Consider the following 20,633-nt stretch of genomic DNA (forward strand, 5'->3'; position numbering starts at 1 on the left):
AGGGAATAACTATTGAAAAATATAACATTGGGTTTTTTTTTTTTCCAAAAAGTGAGGCATATTAACTCATTCCAGAATTCTCATAGTCTACGTACACCCTTCAAAGGGAATGCTAAAATTGTTGATAGGAGGAACCATTTTAATATTGAGTATACACAAGTTCTTTCTAAATTTTATCTAAGTCCTAACGTTTTTCTTAATAAAATTGTATCAGAAAGACATTGAAACATATGTTTCTTTTAAGAAAGGTAAACTACTTTTCTATATGTTAATCAGAGGACCAAATCACAGCTCTGAGAAACTGGATGTGGAAACAGTGTACAATTAGCTTTCTGGTGCTCATGCAGGTAGCAGTCTCACTTCTCCCTGTTTGAGTGCAATTTTTGTGTCTCGTATTTATTCTACTTTTAATGAATTTAAACCTTGAAAGCATTTTTCAAATTAATTTTTATTTAGCGCTTGCCTAAGATGCTTTTACTTATTTCATACAAATACTAAGATTGTTAAACAGAAATTCGCGTTCTTTGCTCTGCTCAATAATTCCATTTGTAACAAGGTACCAAAACATAAGGTGGCCAACCGGAAGCGGGCTTCGGTATCATCAGAATCCTCACCCAAAGTACCTGAAGAAACAAGACAACGCTATATCAACCTCTTTTTTGAGAAGTATTTGAGAGTTTATGAAAAGGAGCATGAGGCTTTTAATAAGGTCAATATTGAAATTGTAATTTGTCTTAAAACAAAATAAGACGCTGTTATGCTATTTCAGTGATATCAAACCACAAATGTTTTCTGTGTATGTAGGGGAGGCACCATCTCTTCTGTTATATACTTTTCATTTCTTTATTTCTCCTTTCTAAGCAGGATTAGTTTGATTTTTCAATGGTATCCTACCCTGTCCTGCTCGGAACCCATGGGTTTCTGAAGATAAGCATGGAATTGGGGCTTACAGTTATTGTCAAAGATTTGAGAGGTTTTAATTTGGGAAAGTAGGTCTAGACAAGGCGGTACAAACCCAGGTGACTCCAGGAGTAAGTGAGTGTCAGCAGGTGTAAGTCTAGAGTGGTGAGGGTGGCTGACGAGACAGTATATGCCCCGTCTACCGAGGGGCAGACCCTCCTCGGCTCCAGCTGATTTTTTGCAGTTTGGAAATTCAATTCCAGTGTTGACAGATCTTCAACCTTCCAATAATTTTAATGTAAAAATCTCAATTTAAATACTGTTGGACAAATGCATGCTTGAGCACTAAATTTGGGCTTGGTGTTGCCCGATCTCTGATTGAGGCTAATTTAGATTACTCTGGAGGTTATGGAAAGAGCCATGGGCGGATGTAACAGGAAGGAGATTTCAGGCCAAAGTGTAGGAGACCTTAAAACTGTTATATTGTCCATACAATAGCAGCTTCATAAGGCAATGATATGTCAATGGCTAGAAATATTTGAGGTTTAAACTAATTATTTCCTGTTAGCTGAACTCTGAGTCAAATCAAATACCCACAACAAGCTGGGAAGATTTTCCAGGGCAAAATTGACCACTCTGGGGATGATGCTTTTAGCGTAGCTGTAGAAGTTGTTTCTCTGCGTGGGCAACAAGAACGCGATAACCTGGCCACAGTGTCACTGAACTGGGGGGTGGGGGAGGAGGCATAGGGAGAGCCTCAGGTTAAAATGTCAGACCCCACTGTCCTACTGACGTTCGGCCATTTCTCTCAGGCCATTTTTACTTTGATCTGTGACTATGGTTAAGTTTTAGAGTTCTGAAATTGTCAATTTTTGTTGCTTTGTGACTATCCTCATTGTTCTAGTGGGAGAGGGAGTTCAGCAACCTTCTTTCACCATTCCAGAAGTCAGACGCTCCCCACCTGCCAGGGTTCTGTATAGGTCACAGAATAATGGCAAAACAAAAGCAAATATTAAGAGGATCCTCGTATTGATAACTGTCTCTCTTTTTCTTCCAGCTTTGTCTTTTTCAGTGTCTCTATCTTTTCCTCTCTGTTCTCCTTCCCCCACCCTCCTTAGTGCAGGGGAAAGAGTCTTGGCTTTGGTATTTGGGCACATCTGGCCCACCGTAAGAAAGATATTTAGTTTTCCTGAGCATCAGATTCCTTATATAAAATGATAATGATTCCCATCCTCATAGACCAGCAATGAAGATTAAATGAAAAGCACTCAACGTGGCCATGACAAACATATGTCAACCTAATAGGTACACAATAAAGCATTAATAATACAATATTTAATATATTTAATATTTATTATTACATTCACTCTGTTTCTCCCATACTTCATCCCTTTTACTGCCTTAGATTATGAGCCCTGACTTAGAAATGGTAATAGAAGGATAATGAAAAGAAGATCATGTCTGCCTTTTGCTGTGTGACTTTAAGTCCCTGTTTTCTCCTTTTAAATGAGAATGACAATATATACTTCTGCCACATTAGGGAACTGCTTTGAGAATACATAAGCACATATACCCTAGAAATTTTGTCTAGGCTTTGCATGCACTGTGCATCCCGTATAGATATACAGTGGTCTTTATATGACACAGACAAAGTATCTAGTTCTTGGGTTTGACTCAGGGGATTATGTTTATTTATTTTTTTCTTTCCTGCTCAGAAAACATAGACACAAAATGTAAAATAAGTTGCTTTTTATTTATGTGCCACTAATTCCCCCCATTCCTTGTTGGATAAATATTTTGCCAGACTTTTCCGTTAAATTGAAAGTGGCATAATTGTTTATAGACGTTGGGTTTCATATCTTCATTTAATTATTCAATTTGTGATCTAGGCAATAATAGAAGAAAAGGCCATTTATGAACGATGTGGCAGTAAAAATATGTATGTGAACATAGCAATAAATGCTCTTAAGAAGTTGAGAGATCAAGGTAATTTCTTTCCAATTAATTAAATGATGATAAAAACTTGTAATTAAAACCTGACACTGAATGTGTTTTACTCTTTATTAGCAGGGTCATTTTTAGATTTTCAGTGGAATTTATTTTCCTAAATATTACCTTCAGTAAAACGTGCAGCTGGCATTTTATTGAAAATAGGTTAGATTTGAAACTGGACATATAAATATAACCTCATTGAGAGATTATCAGTGAGATATTAAAATTTTTTTTTCTGTTAATAGAAGTAACTGACCTCCTTGTGGAGAAGGTGGAGTTATAAAAAGAGAAGATAGAATTTAACAAATAAATATGACTGTTGAATCATTATATTGATATTTCTTTTAATCTCCAGTGTCTTGGAGCAGCCAGAAGGAAAACCCTAAAATTGTGGAACTGTAACTCATATTAAACTCTGAAACCTGTTCTATAACTAATTGTGGCAGTGTGCTTTGAAATTTAATGCTTTTTTTGTATATATGTTATTTTTTACAATAAAAGAAGACTAGTGCTCTAGAAGGACTCTGATGAAGCAGTAGAAAACAAATTAAGAAAAAAAAAAGTAACTGGTCTCCTTGTGGAATAGTGTATCTCTGCCTTTTTTTTTTTGTTATTGTTCCCCTAAGAAATATTTTTCAACATCGTCTTTCCAAATCTGCATCACTCACCAAGAAAATAAATACTGAGAAATAAATTTTGTTGGATAGAGTTGAGTTTTGTAGAGACAAAATATCTGTCACATCTAAGAGTGGAAGAAACATAAAGAAAGAAACTCCAGCCAAATCAATTCTACCAGTAAAGAGAAATTATTTTTTTTAATAGAAATTCTGTAGAACAGCTTCTTGCATATTTTGCTGCAAGTATTTTCCTCAGTTTGTCATTTGTGCCTCAACCTTGTTTATCAAGTTTTTATTATGTAGATGTTATTTTTTAAATGTAACCAGTCTCTTCCTTTTCAGTTTTGAGGTTTTGTGCCAGATTCAGAAAGCCCATCTCAAATTCAGGAATATAAAAACTGTTCATTTGTCATTTTTGTGGCATTTTTATGTATAACACTTTAAGGAGACTTAAATACATTTTAAAACATACAAGGATTAGTTTAGAGTTGTCATTCTAATTTTTTTTCATCTTCCTTTCATAGAGAATATAGCACATGGAAATAGAACATAGAGGTCTAATTACATATTTTAAATACCCTCAATGAAAACAGAAATGGTTTGCCAACTGTAACTGATTCAAATTTGGCAAACTCTATACAATATGTGAAATATGTTGGCTTGGGCAAATTTCAAGTCCTTAGTTCACTGGATTTAACTTTTTTCCTAACTTGGAATTGGTTATGACTATATATCATCTCACATATTAAATGCTTATCTTTAGGAAAAAATATTTTCACCATGCTACAGAACTTTGCTTTATGTTTTTATGAACCGAATTGATAATTCAATGTTTCAAGAGAAAAGTTCTTTTGTCTTTCAGATGTGTCTAGAAGTGGCAATGACAAGACAACTGGATTTAAAAAGAATGAAAAGAAAAATGGTAAGTTTAGCAAAATAAGCATAGGCCTTTGCAATTGTTACCTTAAAGAGGGAAATGTATATGGTAAAATGCAATTAGCAAACAGTTGTATTTATGAAGAGTCAGCCAAATACTATGCATATCTGGTCCTTTTTAAAAATGAGTATACAAAGGAGAAAAAATGACTTTTAATTAAGCAATATTTAAATTGAATTCTGAACTTTTTTAAAATTTTTGTTGTTGTTGTTGTCAACCTATGTCCAGTCACCTAGTGTAATGCTTCTCAAACTCTGTGTTTTTAAATGCAAATGTTTTTAAATGCAATGTTTATAAATGCAAATTGTGATTCCTTCGGTCTGGGAGGGGCCTCAGATTGAACTTCTAACAAACTCCCAGAAGCGAGAAGCTGGAGAGGAAGAGTTACTTTTAATTTGATTGTATTTTGAATGAAACCAAATGCTAGTGCTTCTCCTCTAAGAAAGCAGTGTATATAAGAATTGAAACAAAATAGGTGCTTTTGAATTTCCTAAATCTCTTCATACAGAAAAATTTTTCCTTTTACAAAAAGATTTACCAAAGAATGCCTAGCAGATTCCTCTGGAGTGTTTAATAAGAAATTAAAGAACCTGTTTTTAAGAACCTGTTAGCATGAGGGCCTTGGACCTGGGTTGGGAAGAGATACTTGGTATTGAAAATAGATACTGGGAAGAGCTGCTCTGCCAACGTAAGGGTCGTCATATTCCCATTATGTTAGGGGCTTGTAAGCTCTTGCAGTAACCTCATCTGATCTGGAATTATGACTCTCCAAGCACAATTCAGAAGCAGGAGATCCGGGCGTGTGTGTGTGCTGGTCTACGTCACCGAGGTCGTGTGACTTCACTTTTCTAGTCTCAATTTCTTCATCTGTGAAAATGAAATCAATATCCTGGCCTTTTTTGTGGGTTAATGTGAAACTTTAAGCAAAGTCTTTAGAGCACTTTCTGACGTGCTTACTATGCTATAGCTACTACCCATGTAATTCATACTTTCTTTCCTCCAAATCGTAGGATAGTTGGGGAGGGCGGGAACAATAGTGATTTTGTGGTGGTTGTTGTTGGATAATGGATATGAAGACATGGAACCCTTCTAGGGTACTACCGACTTACAGTTAACCAGAATCCTAGCATTGCGGGTCTGAAAGGATTCTCCTACTCTACGCGTCCCACTACTTAACAAAGCCCCCCAAAAAGAAAATGCTATTTAGATTCTATTGAGCAATTTCTTTCTTTCTTAGAACTCACAGGAATTATTCTGTACAGACATCTTAAAGACTATCTCTTAACTGAAGAGCAGTTACATGAAAATAACTACCCCCAACCAAACCCTGACAAACCAGGGAGTGTTCTGTTAAATCCAAGCGTGGCAAAAACTCCTGGAAATGATGGTAAGTAAATGGGACAGAGGATTATCCTGTCTATGTGTTAAGACTATAACTCTAGGCCCAGTGTTCTGATAATTCTTAAAGGAAATGATGTTTGTGGCCAGTGTAACTAGACTACTGAGGAAAGCTTTATTTCATTTCATTTCCCTTATCTAAGTATTTTACTTAAGTAATCAATTTTATTAAATCCTCATAGCAACCATTTGAGATAGATACTGTTATTACCCCCACACAGATGAGGAAACCGGGGCTCAGAGAAGTTAAGTAACTAGTCAAAGGTTAGCAAATAAGTGGTAGATCCAGGATTTGAACACAAGAAGTATGACTCCAGAGCATCCATTCTTAACCACTATGCATGTGTGTGTGTGTGTGTGTGTGTGTGTGTGTGTGTGTATGCAATGCCATGTTCTAAATAATGTTTACCCTTTCTTAGGAATTCTTATTTAAAAGATTTATAATCTGACTTTTTCTGAAAATACTAAGCGTTGTTAGTTATTATAGTCATCCCCTCCGTACCCCCAAAAAAAGCTGTGTGGTGGGGTTGGGGAGGAGGGCAAAAAATAAAATAGAATAGAATAGAATATTCAGTATCACAACAGTCAAATCTTAGGATGAATGGGAACTTGAGATACAGTTATAAACATTTTTTTTTCAGTGACTAGAAATATTTATTTTCATTTTTTACATCTTTGGAAATTCTCCTTTGAACTTTTCTTTGACCTTTGTGGTTTTTATTTCTTTTGAATCCCCTCAATGGAAGGCAGTATTTTTAGAGGTTAAGAATGTAGGCTCTGGACAAGGAAGTCAGGCAGATTTGGGTTTGGATGCTGAGAAAGTCAGTTTAACCTCTTCCAGCCTGTTTCCTTGTTCTGAATATTGGGGATAACGGTAGCTACCATTATCTGTTGCTGTGAGAGCAGGTAAAATAAGGCATGTAAGTATTTGGCACAGTGCCTGGCCTTATAATAGAAACTCAAATAACAGTTGCTATTATTATTATTGCTATCATCAGGAACTAGTCTCAGGGTTATTAGTAGAAAAACAAGTATTCATGAGCAGGTCTACTGAAAAGCCCAAAGATACTATCAATACCTTAATAAACATACAAATCACTATGGGCAAACTCTTAAAGGGATAAAATAGTAAAGAAGACGTGGGTCCTATGCAAGGAGTTATTACTAGGTACTAGAGTAGGTGACTGATCAAATCGGCTAAGTCAAACAATGAGACACATTTCCTTGACGGGCATTTGGGCTGACTCTGGAGGTGAGCAGGGAACTCTGGGGCAGTGAGTACCCCTCTGAGTGATCCTGTTACTTTTTCTCTTTCTGTGTGATCGAACTGGGGCGGGGTACGTGCTTTCTACAGCATCAAGAGTGCAGAGGCAACACCCCACATTCCGGTTCCTTCATCTCTTCTTTTGTCCCCTATCCGATCATGAATATCTCCACTTCATGTTTTAGCTTCTAAGAAGATCTGTTGTCGGTGCGGGAAAATATATAGTGTGACTCCCTCCGGCAAACACGTTAGGACAGAGGAATGTAACTACCACTTTGGCCGAGTATTGAGTCATAAAGGCAAGTATTTGGTAGTTTTGCTTCATTTACTTGGCTCGCTTTGGTGAGCACCACTGCCAAAAGTTGTTCAGAGAAAAGTGGAATAAAATGTTCCATTCATTATATTTTTGTTAAATGCAGTCCAGTAAGGAGAAGCGATTAACTTTGAAGTTTCAAATACAGACATCTTGTTTGGACCAATTCTTATCCCTGCAGCTCCCTGGCTCAGAACCCCAAGGCTAGGGCAATTTTTCTACCTTCTTAAGACCATACTCCAGTCATTCAGCTGCCACCTGACCTTACCTCTCTTCCGCATGCCAGCATTATGTTCATTTCTTTCCTGATAGCTTTAATTTCTTGCCCTCCTCCCCCACTGCCCTCCCATGGCAAAACCCTAAGCCCAGATGACGCAAACCGTTGGCTTCTCTAGGTTGGCCCTTCTCTTTATATTTCTTCTCACAAAACTCAAATGGGCAGCGTGTGACTCTGATGTGCTTGGTTACCCAGTTTCCACTTTGTCCAGTTTTTAGTTTTCTCTCTTTATGCCTCCCCAGTCTGCAGCTCCTTTTTGCAGACAACCATGCCTAACTCCTCACTGAGAAAACTGAGCCTTTGGGAACTAATACTGTGCTCTTCCTTCCTCTAGATTTACCCACATCTGGACTGTCTGCTGCTTCCTGGGGTTACAATGGAGGAAGCATCCCGGCTCCTACCAAAGTCCCTCCCGTGTCATCTCCCTCCTTGCTTCTTCTCAAAGACTCTTCATACTCCCCTCCCCACAAGATCGGCTCATCCCCTCTGCATATTGTTCTGGTATCTCTCATCTGTTTAAACAAACAAATAAAACCTCCATGACCCCAGTCTCCTGCTTCGGAGCCACGCCACTCTTATTTTTCTGTCTGTTGCACTTCATCATCACTTTAAGAATTGTCCAACCACTCGACTTCACTCCCTCCACTGACTGCTGAAACCCACACTTCTGGCCTGTTTCCAACTTACCTTTCTTGTCTTTTCAGCATTTTCCCACCTTTCAACCCTCTCCTCTTAGTTTCTGTCACAATGCATACTTCTGTCTTCCTTCCTCCTTTTCCAGCTCTTTCAGTCTTCTGCTAAATATTCCTCCTCGCAACCTTCAGTGAAATTCTCAGTGCTTGGTTGTGGGCCCTTGGTTCTTCCTCCACTCCTTCTCCCTCGACAAGCACACCCTTACCCGTGGCTTTAAGCAGCATCCGACCGCTGTATCTCAAGGAGCCTTCTCTGCTGAATTCCAGCCTTTGCTGAATATCCAACTGCTTTTTTATCTATATGTGTGAAGGTGGACTCCTGATTCCTTCTGCCACCTTCTCCAGCACAATAATTTCCCTAAAGTCCACTGAGATTTTTTTCACTCAGTGCAAAATTCTGAGAGCCATCATCATTTCCTCCCTTTCACACACCCTTCATCTACCCCACGTGCAAGTCCTATTTGTCCTACCTCAAAAAACATGTCCTAAACCTGTCTACACTCTACCTCCACTGCCAATACTAAGTCCAAACCACCCCCACCTCTGTCCTAAACTATTGCAATGGCTTCCTTCCTGAGCTCATTGTTTCTGCCTCTGCCCTTTTCTCTCTCACCGCCCTCCCCCTTCCAATCTAGTTTTTACCCAACAACCACCAGAATATTTTTTAACAGCACATTTTTTCTGACATCACTCCTCTGCTTAAAACCCTTCAGTGATTTTGCAGACCCTGCCTAATTTGGCCCCTGTCCATCTCCTATCCTCTTACTCACTACCTTCAAACCACACTGACTTCCTTTCCAGAATCTTATTTGCTCTTCCCTCTACTTTTCGCATTCCTTCTCATCCCTTAGGTCTCTGCTTAAAAGTTTATCTCCTCAGGGCCCTTCTCTAGCCCCACTATCTAAAATAGGCACCCCCAATTCTATCACAGCATCCCGTCTTTTCCCTTCACATCACTTACAGTGTATTATAATGATCTAGTAGTCTGTGTGTTGTCTGTCTTGGAGGGACCATTTCTTTTATCCATTGTGTCTGCAGCACCTAGCACAGTACCTGACACATATAGACCTTCAATAAATAGGTGTATAAATAGATGGGTAGATAAATTATTTATATAGGATTATGAATAGGCATAATGAATTATTTATATAGAAATGGAAATGAATATGGATAATTTCTACAAAGAAAATAAAGCATGGCAAAGGAAATAGAGAGGAAGAATGTGTGTGATTGAATAAAAAAAAATCTACAAATAAACAATGTAGTAAAATAAATCAGACAAGCTTGACATGAGTTATAAAATATGGAGGGCTTAGTTGGGGGTGGGGGAAGGTGAATTCCAAAGGATGAGAACAGGAGGTAAGACCCAGAGGAAGAAAATGTGTGGCAGAGAAACCAGTTGGACTTACTGAACCATAGAGCATAATGAACGTGAACTTTGGAGCCAACAAACTTGAGTTTTAGGGCTGCTTTGCCACCTACATTCTCTGAGACCCTGGGCAGGTCACTTCAACTCCCTGAGCTTTTGTTATCATAGAATAGTTCTGCTTGGAGCAATTCTGTGAGCTGATATATGGTAAATCCTGGCACACAGATGCTTTTTTAATACTGGTTCTCCACCTCCCCTTCTCATTGCAGAAAAGGGTAAGATAAGCCTGTGGGATGCCAAGATTGGATGAGTAATATAGGATTCACTAAGCAAGTGCCTTCAGTGCCAGCCTGAGAAATTTGCATTTGATTAGGAATATACAAGTGAACCACTTGAAGAGAGTGATATGATAAAAATACACTCTGAGAGGACTAATCTGACAATATTTTATAGGAAAACTGGTATAGGAAGCCCTGCAGGCAGAGGAATTTGTTAGGAAACAGTTGGGAAAACATAATTTCCTCAGATCAGAGGGAAGAGGGGCAGGGTAAAAGGGAAGTGAAGGCTTGAAATTATTACTGCAAAGAATGTGAGAAGTGCCTGGCCAAGGATGTAAAAGAAGAGGGCTTCGGGATATTGGAGGCTCAGCCAAGGTGTAGACAACCTGTGTTGTGGTCTCAGTTGGGATGGGATCAAGAACGTGGATATAGGAAGGGAGAAGGTGGCAGTAGCAGTCAGTCAACCAGAGGATTCCAACAGAAAGACAAGGTCAGGGAGTAGGAGGAGATGTCGAGAGGACTGTTGAAGTGGTATGACTGTGGAGTCAAGGCAGTTGAAAGATATGAAGCCAGAGGATAGCTGATGGACCAGGGCAGATGAGGGGGCAAGGAGAGGAGGAAAGGAAATAAAAGGTGTTCAGGACATTGGCAAATATAATTCACCTTCGAAGCATATACCCTAAGAATTTCGCTCATAGGAGTAGAATTTCCCAGTTCATTAGGTAATATCTACAAAAATGTGAAGAGTGGAAATATTGGAACATGAAGGGTTTGCACGTTAGAGTTGTTAAAGGTTTCGTATGCTCTTGGGAGTGAGCCACTCTGCCTCGTAAGGCTTGCTTATTGATTTTGATTTTTGTGTTTGGTTGGCTTGCAGTCCCTGGTGGCTTAGAAACGCAATACAGCTGTTGTGAAGGTGTCCTTGGATCCCCCGGGTGTCAGGTCGCCAAGGTAGGACTCATCACCCAGAAGCTGCTTGTTTCAGAACTGGAGTTACTGCAGCCAATACTGATGCTGGTAGCCAATAAGCCTTTGGAAAAACTAACTAGTTTTCAGTTGAGACTTTTATGAATTTAATTCATCCTGCAAAAACATAGAACAATTTATTTGACAAATACGGTCTTTTTCAGCTTCATGTTCATGACCAAAAGGAGAACCTAGTGGGCTTTGTGAAGACTTTTGTCAAGTTCCCACCCCCTGACGGGAATCCTGGTGTGTTTGCAGTGAATTGTGAGGTGGTAAGTTGGTTTTCTGTTCTACCTTATCGAGCTATTTGCTACCTAATGATTATAGAGCACTCTACCTTGCAGAGAGCACTCTTCTAGGTCTTGTCTCTGAATCCCCACTTAGCTCTGCAGTGTGTTATTCACATATTTTTACATGAAGCAAGTGAAACAGAAAGAGTTTCAGTGACTTGGCTGAGTATGTGCATCCAGTAAGTGAAGGAGCCAGCAGCTGGCTCATGTTCCTCCTTTAATTTGTTAATTTTTGTTATATTTAACCAGTGACTGTCCTAATCATCAAATTGCTAAAATTCAATGGATTGAAAATGTAAAAAATACTGGTATTATCCCAAAAGTCAGTATAAAAGCTTTGCTAAACATTTTAGAGAAACCGTTCTTTGAAGAGATAGTGAAATCCTGTTAGGGAGTTGTCTTCATATTTATGGTAACCAGTAAGAAAAAGTGGGGAAAACACAGAATTTGGAGCCATAAGACATGGAGAACTCTAAAAATTATCAGCTGTAATCCTTGAGCATGTCTCTTAGACCCTCTTCTCTGAAAAATATGGGATTAATAACAAATCCAAAGTGGTATATGAATCAGGTACACAAATAAATGTCCTTTGTAAATGTCGAATACCATGCAAATAGTCGTTTTAAGAACAAAGTATAAAATAACGTTTTGTTCCATGTCATATATTTAGAAAGCAGAGTTTGTTTGTTTAATTATAATGTAGGACAGTGTTTTGTTTCAAACATAGGTCTTTGACTGGAGACAATGCAGTCTGCTTCTGGCTTAGGAGTAAAATATCATCACGAGGTTATCCTCTATGATACCGTTTTTATGTAGCTCTGGTAGAGATTTTCTTTCATTCCTTCAACAAGGTCTGTAACTGCCAGTAGTTACATGAGGCTATTTAAATTCAAACTAACTAGAATTAAACACTAAAAAATTCCGTCCCTCAGTCACACGAACCTCGTTTTAAATGTTCGATAGCGACATGTTGGTAATGGCTGTCATATTGCATAACTTAGAAAATCTCATCGTAAAACATTCTGTTGGATGGTGCTTATCTCAAATGAAAATAATTGTAAAGGCTAAGCCAAGAAATGGAATTAATTAATTTTACTGTCAGAAATGCTTCTGACATTATGGAAAAATGTAAGCATGTCACAAAAATATGACATTATGGAAAAATGGATTGTCTTTTGTACATTGTCCAATTCACTGATAGTTTTAAGCAAAAGTGATTAATGTGATTAAATTGTATATTCTAAACAGAAAAATTTCTCTGAGACTCCAGACGTTAGAAGAAAAAATATTTAATATGAAATGTAAATTTAATAATATTTTCCCCTCTATAGTGCTATACAGCCAAAGGCTTAGAACTTATTCAGGTGACAGTGGTTGATCCCAGTCTCCAGGTGGTCTATGAAACATTTGTGAAACCAGATGAAGAAGTCATTGACTTTAACACTAGGTATGCATTTTATTAAGGGGATTGTTTTTGAAGCTGCAGAACTTTCGACACATAGTTTATATGAATTTTTAGCTACTTTTATTGGAGTCAGCTTTAACACCTGAGTCATACTATTCTTTTTCATTCAAAAACATTCTTCTCTTTATTGAGTGGCTACTAAATATATTCAAACACGGTTGGGTCCTCTGTTGCAACCACAAAAAGGGGACAAGGCCTGAGCCCTCATAGTGCTTACGTGTTGGGATGGTGAGTGGGAGGCTGGTGACACGGCATAAAAAAAAGGCCATTTTCTCATCAGTCATCCAGGAGGCCCTACTCAGTATACCATACTTAACATTCCCATTAGATCAGAAAGTCTGTTATCTCGTAGACATGACCCTGAATTTCATAACTTTGATATATAACATGCAGAATAACTGTGTTGAGTACAGAGGCCATTTTATTAATATATGTCATGTTTCTGACTCAAACTCATTGCTAACTTGGGATAGTATATTACAAATGTGCCTTTAATTTTTAAAAGTTTCATATGAAACATCAATGGTATCCGATTAATTGTAAAGTGGGTTCCCTAAAGGTGTATGAGCCACATGGCATGGTGCATGCATGTGCATATGTATATATGTATACATTCATACATTTTAAATCCTACAAATATAATGGGAAACACTCCATTTTTTCTAGAGTGAAAATTTAGGATTGACTATTATTGGTCTGAATGCATTTGTTGTATAATTTCATTTGAATAACAAACTCTCCAAAGGCATTTACATATATATATATAAATAATTTTGCAACTCAATAAGCAAGGAAATCATGTAAGTTAACACTGTTTTGATGATAAAAGTTGAGAATAATTATAGGCAATTCTGTTAGCAAGCATTTTTCTTACTGAAACTAGACAGTACAGTAAAAAAAAAAATGATTGTAGGCAAGAATTCTTGTCTGCCGAGCTGGAGACCTGGGTTCAATTCCCAGAGCAGCCTGCCCATGCAAAAAAATATTGCATATATTTGCCTCAATAAATGTTTTCAGAAAATGGATTTGTATACTAATCTCTCTTGATCTCGTTGGATTATTTTTTCCTACTCATTTTGGCCGTATCCTAATAGCCACATTTATTCTACTTTTATTGGTTTTTATTTTTCCATGGATTTATTTGACAATTCCCCTAATTCCTTTCTGGAACAGGTCTGGATATACAAAAGGGAATATTTGGTAATTATTGATATTCATAATGGCGAATAGCTGAGAGACTTGTATTGTGATGAAAGAACCTTTTCAATGTTAAAAAAAAAACTTTCAAATGCATTCTTTAAAAGAAGTTATAAAACAAATAAATGAATCCATGTACTCATCTATGATAATTCATTTTATTTATCTATTTTTTGCATGGGCAGGCACCAGAAATTGAACTCGGGTCTCCAGCATGGCAGGCAAGAATTCTGCCACTGAGCCACTGTTGCACCACCCTATGATAATTTTTTTAATCCAAATATTTAATTAAGCATATATCACATTTCCTGACTAGGTGGGGTAATGGAACAGATGTCTTTTTGTTTCTTACAGGAGACAGCAATATCACAATGTACTTAAGTTGAAAATATTTTTGCCATATTTTTCTCTATTGCTTTTTTCCTAAATTTTAGTGAAGCATAACATGTTCCTGAATATTTAGGTAGTAGACAGTTTCCTACATGCTTTTTCATTAGACCCTTATAAATCAATGAACTTATTATTAGTTTAAAGATGAGAAGACAGACCAGAAGGCTGTGGAACTTCCTAAAAGTCATATAAGGTAAGTGGCTGAGTCATAGCATAGTTCAAACCCAGGTCATTTAGACTCTGCCCAGGACTCCATCTGCCTTTCCATGCTACCGCATTTCATCTTTGGGTTTACTTAATGGGAGATAAGCCACTTAGATAAATTGTATTTGATTTAAAAAAAACCCTCAAATATGCAAAGGTTAGAATTTAACATAAACTCTGTGATTTCCCCCAGCCTTGCGTTATGGACCCAGATTACAGATTGATTAAGATTACTGCTGTAACCTAGTAAAGTTGTGGTTGACAGTCCTGTAGGTGGGCTCTTTCTCAGCCATGTTTGTCACATTGTGTTGGTAATGTATTCTAGTTATAACTGATGAGCCCTCTCAGTTACCTTGTTTCCTTACACACATTGCATGTCTTACTGGGTTAGGTTTTCTGGCATCATGGAAGATGATTTGAAGAACACTAACACATCAATCCGTGATGTGCAAGCCGTCTTGTTGAACCTGTTTAGTGCCGACACTGTGCTAATTGGACATAGTTTTGAACATAGTCTGCATGCTCTTAAGGTAAATAATTACAGGCTGATGTTTTTATGAATCTGTATGTGTTAAGACAGTAGTTATCTTATCATTGATAACTACTTGATCGTTATCATTGATAACTTGATTAGCTCTGTTAACCAAGAAGACAAGAATTGTCATCTGTGCCGATGAAATAGTCTATCAAACACCAGAACCAGTCTCAAACAGCTAAAATCATTTGACTAATCAAGATCAGAAAGAATACTTAATCAACAATTATGATAAGACCAAAATAATTGTTTTAACAGACTTTCTTTAATATTCAAATGGACAAGGCTACATTTATCTAACAAGTTCTTTCATTTACATACTCAGAGATTTTTTTTTCACATTAAGTCAGGTAAGCTTTTAAATAGAAAGTCTCGGATCAAATATCATGTTCGTTTTTTTGGCATGGTGAATTTGAAAATCACCCCTGAATATACTCCAGGTTTTAAAGTCTTTTGTTTGTTCTATGTTCTAGAACAGCGAACAGTAAACAACGGGCTGGTCATCTGTTTTGCTAAATAAATATTGCTATTGAGACACAGCCACACTCATTCATTTATACAGTTTTATGGCTGCTTTTTGAGTGGTTTTTACAGAGACCGTATGGCCTATAAACCTAAAATATTTATGATCTGGAACACTAAGAAAGAGTTTACCAAACCGTGTTCTAGAACAGTTCTATCCAGTGGAACATTGTATTCTACATATGCGTTGTCCAGTATGGTAGCCACTAGCCACAAGTGGCGATTGAATATTTGAAATGTGACTAATATGAAGGAGTAAATGAATTTTTAATTTAAGTTTAATGTTAATGTAAATAGTCACACATGACTCACAGCTACAGCACAGTTCTAGAACTCTGGGGACCTTTACTGAATATTTGTCTGGAACTTACCTTCATGCAGAAAGGTGCAATTTCTTCTTTAATGCAAGAGTTCAATGCCATCTAATTTTCATAGGTGAGTTTCAGCCTTTTTTCCTTTTAGGTGAACTCCAAAGTTTGGAATATTTGTTTCACATAGCAATGGTGTCTCTGGGAATGAGAGAAAAGACTGGAGCATGCTTCCCTCCAGACCCTGCCAAACTATGGGAAGAGAAAGTTGGGGACATAATAAGTTTTCCATTAAAAGGGGCTTCACTAGGAGGTTCTTCTGTCCCTTCAGAGACGTCACATCCCAAACTAGACTTCTCACCATGACTTTCCTGTCTCTGACTTTTTCGGAACCATCTAAGGTCCTGAAATTTCAAACCATTGATTTTCTTGATTCCTCATAATCACTGTCTCTCCCTTCCTGATAACTCATGGATTTTCCTATTTTTCTCCATTTCCTGCAGTGCCCTTTTAGTGTCAACTTCTGAGGGAAAACTCCCCTTGTCCCCCAAGCTGATTTTAGCTGCTCTAACTCTTCACTCTCTCCCACTACTCTGAACATTTCTGAGGGTAGGGGCCTCTTGCCCCCCATTTCTGGAACAGGGTCTGCACCCTGTCAGTCTCTGCTGAGGGAGCACCCCACTCCCCATTACCTCTTCCCTCCTCCCCTCGGAGCTTCCAGGTTGTCTTTCTTCCTATTGGGCTCCCTACTCCGTCCCCTACAGACAAGAGCTGGTGCCTTGTGGCTGACACAGTAAACGAGAATGTGAAGTGCCTAGATCAGACATGGTGTAGTGGATGCTAAATGTTAAATGTCTGACTCCTCATTTCTCATTCAGTCTTTAAATAACCCTATTCCTGAGGCCAATCTTCAAAGGTTCCTTTCAAAATACAGCTCTCCTGCTGAGGAATCCACGCTGGTACCTCTTGTTCTAGGCTCTCAGTTATCTGCCCCCTCCTCTCCATAGCCATCTTACCATATTTGCCACTTTTTCAAACTTCCGTAAAAATGTATTCAGCTTCTTTCATGTGTAAACAAAGGATATATGGAGTTGGATAGGACTGAACCCTTCTCCCTGCCCCCTCCCCAAGAGGTAGACGAGTCAATTGTTGAAACGCAACATGACTGGCATGTGCCCTTCAACTGAGTCACAAGGCTGGAGAAACTGGGCTCTCTGACAACCCCAAGTCAGGGTTGGAGCCTCTCTACCCTGGTTGTGTGGCATGATGGGAAAGTGTGGACTCCAAAGTCAGATTTCTTAGATTTTATTTCCTTCTACTTTGCTAATTTAGCTGAGGTGAAGCCTCAGTTTCCTTGGCCGTAAAATAAGGGCAGTAAAAATACCTACCGGTTTAGGTTACTCTGCAGATATAATGAGAGTATTCATGAAAAGTTCTTAGACCAGCATCTGAGCATCTGATGCTTGGTAGCCGCTCTGTGTTAGCTGCTCTTGTAGAATAAGAATCAGCTTCCTTATTCTTTGCTGGAAGTGTTTGTCTGCAGGGCTTACAATGGATTTTTCTCTTGTGTTTGTCAGTTAATTCATACTTCGGTTGTGGACACAACGCTCATGTTTCCTCATCGGCTAGGCTTGCCTCGCAAAAGGTCCCTTAAGAGCCTGGTAGCTGACTACCTACGGAGAATCATTCAGGATGGTGGTAAGAGCCTGTTTCCTCATGATTTCTACTAGGATCCTCAGTCTGACGTGACTGAACAAACCATGAGGTCCACAGGGGTCTACTGTCTTCAGTGCTTCTTTGATACTGGCTTCTCCTCTTAGATCATGCTCTGCTTGTGTAAAAAGCATGACGCGCCTGCTGCATTGTATAATCCTGAATGCACCACATGCATTCACAGTTACCCTGGGAACAGCGGTCAGATCGCTGTTTGGCAAGTTGCCTAGCCTTTGAATTCATCTCTATACAACTTTTCTTGGTATGGAGATCTAAATCCACTCTAAATTTTTGCTGTATGCCTCTTTTCTTATATAGATCTGATTAAATCAAATATGTACATATAGTTAGTTATGTGTGGGTATATATATGTATATATATATAGTGTGTGTGTATGTGTTGTATTAGAAGAGGCATAGCTCAAATGCAGTAAATTCCTTATGAATGCACTTACTTTATGCCAGATAAGTATATCTTGCTCTCAGAACTTTTTCAATTTTTGTTGATGAACCATACATAACATTAAACAAGCTTATTAGGTGCAACAGTGCAGCCACCAGTTACCCTGTGAGTGGCATTGCCATGTGAACAACCTGACATTGTGCCTGGTATGAAGGTTACTCAGCCTTACTCAAACAGACCCATATTAGTAGAGACAATTAATTTTCAGTATGCTGAAATTGTTTTAATGCTGCCTGTCTCTAGAGATACTTAAGATATGGTCTGCTCATCTGATCATGTCATTCTATAGTGTACTTTATACTGTTCTTACAGAGGGTTTTTGATTTACATTATCTGATTTGTTAAAATTATTGATATCTCAGAGAGGAATCCCATAAAACTCCATTATAGAGTTTATAATGTGTTCTATTGAAGACAATCTTGAACCACGGACATAACTTTTACTTAACAACCAAAACTTGCCTTTTTAAAATAAAATACTCTACTGTTAATATGTAATACCATGTTATTTTCAGAATAAGATACAAGTTAAAAAAAATGAAAAACATTTTATCATTTTAGAAGCGTTGGCCATATGAATTTCCTCATCTGATCTTACTAGCATTTAATTATTTTCACCAGAATGATAGATTTTATATTTTGGGTAACTTTCATCTGCTTTTTAAAAACATGTAACCTTGTATCTGTCATTATTTTATTTAGAAGGGTGTAATTTTTCTAGCATTCCTTCTAAAATCTAATGCATTATTTTATATTCTGTACTATTTGGAGGTCACAAGTCTAGTGAAAACGCAAGAGCTTGCATGGAACTGGTCCTCTGGAAGGTAAAAGAAGATCTCAAAGGAAAGAAGTAGTCATTTTGTGCATGAACATCTTAAATTTCTGCATTGCTACTTCACTAACTGACCTGCGCCTCCACTGCTAGCTATAGAGTTTAGTCTGTGAAGGTAGGGAGGCTTCTTGGCACTTTCCTAAAGAAAAGGAGGAAAATGCTGTTGATGCTTATTTATTACATATTTTTAAAGTCAAATTTTCACTGTGAATTATAAAGCTGGAGCTGGGGCGGGGGGGCGGGGGCATGGATTAAGCTGACTTGAAATGTTTACTCATCTTCCTAAATGGTGGGGTCCACTGTGCGAGTAACAGTGGAAGACAGTTGAGAGGTGGAGCAAAGGGTCCAGGACTTTCCCACATTTCTTTTTCTCTATAAACACTTAAAATCATCACCTAAACTTCTTGGAATTAAAAAAAAAAATGCTTAATAAAATTGTCACAGTTTTTCTTCGCACTCCTATACAGGGATAGAAATGGACATTTTTTTTCCTACCAAAATAAAAATTTCAATTGCACTCTGTTGACATAAAGGTGTTAATCATTTGGCTATTGTGTAATGTGTTTTTATTCTAAATAGGTATGTTACTTGTTAAGGAATTAATATAAATTTATAAATACCTTTAAAAAGGCAGTGTTATATGTATCAGTCTTCTGAACACACTAAATTGTCATCTATTTCCCAAAACATGAATTACCTAATCCCTTCAAGGGATTGCTTAATTGCTTTTTGATAATGTGGAAACTGGGTAATGTAAACTATGCAACTTTATTCATTTTGACTATTTATCTTTGAGAAAAGTCTATGAATCTTCATTATCAATGCTGTTAATGTGCCACAAGATTTCTTTGCCAATAGTGTAGGTAAGTCGCAGTGTGATCCATCAGTATGGCCCCAGGGGCAGAAGTGAAGTGGTTGCCTTCTGAGAGTTGCCTGTGATGATACACCCTCAGTAAATATACCTCAAGTTTGCTGCTTTGGTATTTTGAACCTTCACTTGTACCTTTTACTTGCTGCTGCAAGTACTTCTTGGCCATCCTTTTTGCCATGTACTTGTGGTAATTTTATATGATTTTAAACAGTGTATAATCAAGAAGGTCAAGCTATAATAGAAAACAAAAAACTGTACTAAATTCTAAAGCCATTCACAAAATTTGAGGACATTATTGACCTTTTCAGAACACCCTTGCTTTCTTTCAGTTCCACGTATACGCAAACCAGGAGCTGACAGAACACACCACTTGAGTTAAAAGCAAAGGAACAATTATATATATTTGTACCTATTTCCAATGGCTCTTCACTTGGGTTTCCTTTCAGTTGATCAACTAAATGGTATGCCGGCAGCCTTGCTTTTGCTATCTCTATTTGAATACGCTGTTGTGAATAAGGAAGGTTTAGGATAAGGTCTATTTTATGGCTATTGTCTCCAAACAAATATGGTTGATTAGGTGGCAGGAATATAGAACTTTGTGTAATATGCTAAACCACAGCTTTATATTGTAACACAGTTAAAAGGAATTCCAATTCTAGACCCTCGGTTCACATGGGAACCTGATCAGAGAGTTTCCTTTTCTGACAAAGTATGCTTGCCTGAAGGCAAGAAAATTGACTAGACTCTCAAACACTTCTAGGAGACCTTTCTAATTTTGTGAACTTGAGATACCAACTCTGGTGGAACAGGCCTCACCAATAGCTTTACATGCATATTACTG

At 37.8% G+C, this 20,633-nt stretch overlaps 1 long non-coding RNA gene across 1 annotated transcript; it reads right to left on the reverse strand.

Moving 5' to 3' along the window:
- Positions 1 to 467: 467 nt before the first annotated feature.
- Positions 468 to 20,497, reverse strand: LOC143660675 (uncharacterized). Its single transcript, XR_013164173.1, has 3 exons — positions 20,202 to 20,497; positions 15,978 to 16,115; positions 468 to 623 (listed from the first exon to the last, which is right to left on the reverse strand). It is a non-coding gene; the product is annotated as an uncharacterized LOC143660675 (long non-coding RNA).
- Positions 20,498 to 20,633: the final 136 nt, after the last annotated feature.

This window comes from Tamandua tetradactyla, chromosome 2, assembly GCF_023851605.1.
Source record: "Tamandua tetradactyla isolate mTamTet1 chromosome 2, mTamTet1.pri, whole genome shotgun sequence".
Classification (NCBI taxonomy): Eukaryota; Metazoa; Chordata; class Mammalia; order Pilosa; family Myrmecophagidae; genus Tamandua; species Tamandua tetradactyla.